Here is a 6,199-nt window from a genome sequence, read left to right as displayed (position 1 = left end):
CACCGCCGCCGCCACCAACACCACCACAGCAACCACCACCGCCGCCGCCACCACCACTACCACCACCACCACCACTACCACCATTACCACCACCACCAGTACTACCACCACCACCATCACCACCACCACCACTACAAGTACAATGACAACAACTAAGACAACAATGTCATAATGACAACAGCAACAAGTGTTGACCACAACAGCAGCAACGACAGGTTTCATCAACAACCACTACAACAACAACAACAACAACAACAACAATAACAACAACAGCAACAACAACAGCAACAACAACCACAGCAGAAAGAGCAACAACAATAAAAGTAACAAAATGAAGAACAGCAACATTTGCAACGGTGAGTGGAACAACATGAGAATGTGTCATTCCTGGATAAAGTAAGGCAGACGGACAGACAGGCAAACAGATAGACAGATAGACAGACGGATACACATACATACTAGAGTGTGCATGCATACACACACACTTACTCACACACTCACTCACACACATGCACATACAGACGGATACATATACATACTAGTGTGTGCATGCACACACACACACATACACACACACACACACACATACACAACTCTCACTCACATGTATGCACAGACAGACAGACGGATACATACACACACACACACACGTGCACACACACACACACACACACACTCTCACTCACACGCATGCACAGACAGACAGACAGATAATACATATACATACTAGTGTGTTCATGCACATACACACACTCACACACACACATGCACAGACAGATACATACACATACTAGTGCATGCGCACAGACACACACACTCATTCAGTCACACATGCACAGAGAGACAGACGGATACAAACACATATATACACTCACACACACAGAGGCATACATGCAGACATATAGAGACACAAAGACAGACAGACGGATACAATACATACTAGTGTGTACATGCACACACACGCATGCACACTCAGCCACATACACATACACAGACAGACAGAGGGATGCACATACATACTAGAGTAGGCATGTGCACATACACACACACACTAACCCACGTGCAGACACACACAGACAGATACGCATACATACTAGTGTGTGCATGCACACACACACTTACACATACACACACACACTCATACATGCACAGACAGATAGACAGAGGGATACACATGCATACTAGTGTGTGGATGCACACACACACACACACACACTCACACACACACATGCACACACTCACACATACATTCACACATGCACAGAGGCACATGTGCAGACATATAAAGACACAATGAGAGACAGACAGAGGGATACACATGCATACTAGTGTGTGCACACACTCACACACTCACACACATGCACACACTCACACACACACACACATACACACATACTCACACACACAGAGGCATATATGCAGGCATACAGAGACACAAAGACAGACACACTCACACACATAAGGATGCAAACAGGCATACAAGCACACACACATACATACACATGAGCACATCCACACACAGGCATACAGAGTCAGAGAGACAGACAGACACAAAAAACATACAGAGACAGACAGACAGACACACATACAGATCGTTAGATACAAGCACACAGATACAAAACCCTCATTCACACACACACACACACACACATAACAAATGGGTTCTAACAAAGTTACCACCCTCCTCTAAATGACATGTGAGGAGGAGTAAGAGTTAGAAACAGAGAGAGAGAGAGAGGGAGAAAGGGAAAGAAAAAGTGAGAGAGAGAAAGAGAGAGGGATGATAAGATTAGGGATAGAGATATAGGAAGAGGAAGAGTGGGGCGAGAGGTGGAGGGGGAGGACGAGGGTACAATTTAGTAATTGTTGCCATGACATTTGCAGCCACAGCAATTGTGGTGTCAACAATTACACCCGGTTTGCCATTTAATAAAGATGATTAACGAAGCAGACAGATATAGTGCTTTGTCTTGTTTCCACGTTATTTCATTCTGGCACCACCACCACCACCATTACCACCACCATCATCAACAACTACAGCTATAATAACCTCTTCAGCTCCACCATTCAACATATATTCAACCACCAAAAAATTGTGTGCCACTGTTTTTACCCAGTTTGTTTGCTTGATTGATATCCTATTATAGTGTGCATCCCATTTGTACATTGGGTACACCATGTTCTTGCATTTCATAAAAGGTGATTAAAACAAGCGCAAGAGTGGCTGTGTGGTAAGTAGCTTGCTTACCAACCACATGGTTTCTCGTTCAGTCCCACTGCGTGGCACCTTGGGAAAATGTCTTCTTCTATGGCCTTCTATAGCCAACCAAAGCCTTGTGAGTGGATTTGGTAGATGGAAACTGAAAGAAGCCCATGGTATATATATATATATGTGTGTGTGTGTGTGTGTGTCTGTGTTTGTCCCCACTCCATCGCTTGGGAACAAATGTTGGTGTGTTTGTGTCCCTGTAACTTAGCGGTTTGGCAAAAGAGACCGATAGAATAAGTACTAGGCTTGCAAAGAATAAGTCCCAGGGTCGATTTGTTCGACCAAAGGTGGTGCTCCAGCATGGCTGCAGTCAAATGACTGAAACAAATTAAAGAGTAAAACAGTAATATGTATCTACTTGCATGTACACAGACATGACAGAAGTAAATAGACATCCCATAAAGCATCGTTTTATGTTTATTCTAGCTTGTAAAGGTTTATATTTTTTGTTAATTGACATTTTCATCTCCTACATGTGACTGTTTAATCATGCCATGTACAAAAGAAGTCTTGGAACTGTTTGAATTTCAAAGAGACCATACTTTGGGTCATTCTGAAGGTGGACATAGCATAAAATTGAAGAAAACCTTGGGATCCCATTTTCTACAGTTAATAGAGTGATTGTGCAATTCGCCAGAGAGGGGAAGGAGTCTACATCACCTTGCCCAGATCAACCAGGGCCCTCTGACAGGACCCTTCTCTTTGTTAAGAGAAGTGTGGAGGATAATCCTCATTGCAAGGCCTCTGATATAGCAGAACAAGTTGATGTCAGTTCCAGAACAGCTGTCAGAAGTCTCCACAAACTTGGTGACTATGGCAGAGCAGCAAGAAGGAAACCACTTCTACGTCCAGCCAACATCAAGCAGAGAAAAGATTGGGCCAATGAGATGGTGGTGAGGTTACTAACATTTTTGGACACTGTCATATTTTCTAATGAGTCCATATTTGCCGTATTTCCTGACAGTGGTCGAGTGTGAGTCTGGAGATTCTGCGATCAAGAATTTGATATAAAAAGATTGTAGCCAACAACGAAACACAACAGTTATTCTGCAATGGTCAGAGTTAGTGGAGTGTGAGGGAAACATAAACTCAGATAAATATGCATCCATATTGCAGAAAGGACTCCTTCCAATCTTCTCCAGTGGTGAAATGATTAAAGAAGACAATCTATTTATGGAAAATGGAGCTCCTTGTCACACAGCTAAAATGACCCAAGATTTGTTGGATGAGAATGGCATTAAAAAGCTCTCATGGCCAAGCGAGTCACCAGATATTGAACGTATTGAACACCTCTGGGGCATAATGGAAGGGACACTTCATGAAAAGAACAAGAAAGCATCTTCAAAGCCAGGTCTTTTGAGATTACTACATGAAACTTGGCAAGAAATTCTGCAAGAGAATATTCCTCATCTGATCAGTAACATGCCTAATAGGGATCTTGCATTGAAAAATGCAAAGGGCATATATACTAAATATTAGATATTCACATTATAACAATTAATAAAAAAAAATTGAATGTATAATCTCAGATTTAAATAAATTTTAATGATTATAAGGGTGTCTATTTACTTCTGTTATGTCTGTGTATATGTTCGTGTGAGTGTGTGTATGTGCATGTGCATGCATGTAGGTGGGTGTGTATGTGTGTGTGGTGTCTGTGAATGCTTACAACTTATGGTGAGCTATGCTACACTCAGTGACATCACTGATAAGTGGGCCAACCACCAAAGACCTCTCTCGATATTTTCTGTTAACAAAGCAGCCACTATTAAAATGCATTTGAATTCTTCTGGAATTAAAATTCCTTCCTTGAAAAAAACAGGATGGGTTAGTGACAAGAACACCATGCCCTGCTGGAAATTGAACTCACAACCTAACAATTGTAAACTGAATACCCTAACCACTAAACCACATGCCTTCACACTTTTTCACATAACTAATAAACCATTTGCCCATATGGCATGTTGCCCAGAGATATACTAAAGCAATTTGTTCATTTTGATTTCTGCTTTTCCGTGCAAGCAAGGGTTACAGTGGTTATATGATGAAGGATATTCATGGCTGAGTGCTCCACTCTATTCAGCTGGCAAAAATGGCTTGTACCTGTAAATTCAAAGGGCCAGTCTTGTCACATTTTGTGTTACACTGAATCTCCCTGAGAGCTATGTTAAAGGTATGCATGTCTATTGAGCACTCAGCCACTTGCCTGTTAATTTCACAAGGAAGCTGTTCTGTTGATCAGATCAATTGGAGTGCTTGTTGCCATAGCCAACAGAGTGACAGTTGATAAGGTATTGATATTCCAACTATATCAATATAATATGATTGAATTTTTAGTGTCTTTTAATAATTTTGTTAAGCATTTTCATTAAATTTCATTAAAATATTTCTTTGCAAAAAATGGGTAATGATACAAAAGAAAGAGGGAATTAGTGGTTTTATATAACTCTCTTTTCTTTTACTCTTTTACTTGTTTCAGTCATTTGACTGTGGCCATGATGGAGCACCACCTTTAGTCGAGCAAATCGACCCCAGGACTTATTCTTTGGAAGCCTAGTACATATTCTATCGGTCTCTTTTGCCGAACCGCTAAGTTATGGGGACGTAAACACACCAGCATCGGTTGTCAAGTGATGTTGGGGGGGACAAACACAGACACGCAAACATATACACACACATACATATATATACATATATACGACAGGCTTCTTTCAGTTTCTGTCTACCAAATCCACTCACAAGGCTTTGGTCGGCCTGAGGCTATAGTAGAAGACACTTGCCCAAGGTGCCACGCAGTGGGACTGAACCCGGAACCATGTGGTTGATAAGCAAGCTACTTACCACACAGCCACTCCTACGCCTATAAGAAAATTTTTATTAATTAAATTTTAAATTTTATTTCAGAAATTTACAGCATGGGGTTTGATAACTTATCAATGATCCCATGAAGGAGTCAATAATGCAAGAAGTTTGCCAACCCCTGATCTAGAGCCATAAAACAGAGGTTCCCTATCAGCTGTAGTGATTCAACTGACAACTTACTTTGTCGTACATTGGCTTGACAAAGCCTCGATACACTAGAGAAGCACAAAATCAACAGCAGTCACAACAAGGCAATTTATAACCATTCTCTGTATATAGACATGCAGCAACAAGTCTGGAATGCAAATGGAACTTACCTGTTTACGTGTGAGGCCTTCTGGAGGGGGTGGCAAATGTGGGGATATTTCAGCCTTCAGAGTCACCGGAAGACAAAAACTTTCTTCTTCATTATCGCTGAAATCTTTTGTTCCCGTATTGCGAATTTTGTTTAATAAAACAACTGCCTAAATAGCCATGGAAAAAACAGAAAAGGCAAAAGTAATAAATTAGAAATAATTAACCTCTAAACAAAAACACATGTTTTTTCGAATTTCACATTCAGATAGTGCTTTTCATGTGCCACCAGCACAGGAGCCAATCAGGAGGTATTGGCATCGGCCACGTTCAGATGGTGCTTTTTACATGCCACAGGCACAGGAGCCAGTCAAGAAGCATCGGCCACAGCTACAATCTTGGTTTTACTTGACTCAACAGGTCTTCTCAAGCATAGGATAATAAGTTAAGAGCTTAATTAACAAAACAATCAATTCTTGACAAATACCTCCTAATTAGAAGTCTATTGAGACCAAAGTCTTTTCTGGATCTTCTTTCTCCTATTTACTCTTTTGCTTTGCAAATTGTCTTTGTTATACATGTTTAGCTTCTGCTTAAAGGCATTCCATTCTGTGTCACACTGAAATTCCCTGAGAACTACGTTAAGGGTACACGTGTTTGTGAAGTGCTCAGCCACTTGCATGTTATTTTCATGAGCCAGCTGTTCCATTGATCGTATCAGCTGGGACCCTTGTCACCGTAACCGACAGAGTGCTGCTTTCCTATATATATATA

At 41.1% G+C, this 6,199-nt stretch overlaps 1 protein-coding gene across 1 annotated transcript in view; it reads right to left on the bottom strand.

The window, feature by feature from the left end:
• Positions 1-5,613, bottom strand: part of LOC106873305 (rho guanine nucleotide exchange factor 10) — a 43,575-nt gene extending 37,962 nt beyond the window's left edge. Inside the window, exon 1 of the mRNA XM_014920618.2 lies at positions 5,449-5,613. The gene's annotated coding sequence lies outside the window, so the exon portion shown is untranslated. The remainder of the gene's footprint in view (positions 1-5,448) is intronic.
• Between the last annotated feature and the right edge of the window lie 586 nt (positions 5,614-6,199).

The sequence above is a fragment of the Octopus bimaculoides genome, chromosome 6 (genome assembly GCF_001194135.2).
Source record: "Octopus bimaculoides isolate UCB-OBI-ISO-001 chromosome 6, ASM119413v2, whole genome shotgun sequence".
NCBI lineage: Eukaryota > Metazoa > Mollusca > Cephalopoda > Octopoda > Octopodidae > Octopus > Octopus bimaculoides.
Note: the sequence above shows the minus strand (reverse complement) of the source record. Positions and strands in the feature narration are given on the sequence as shown.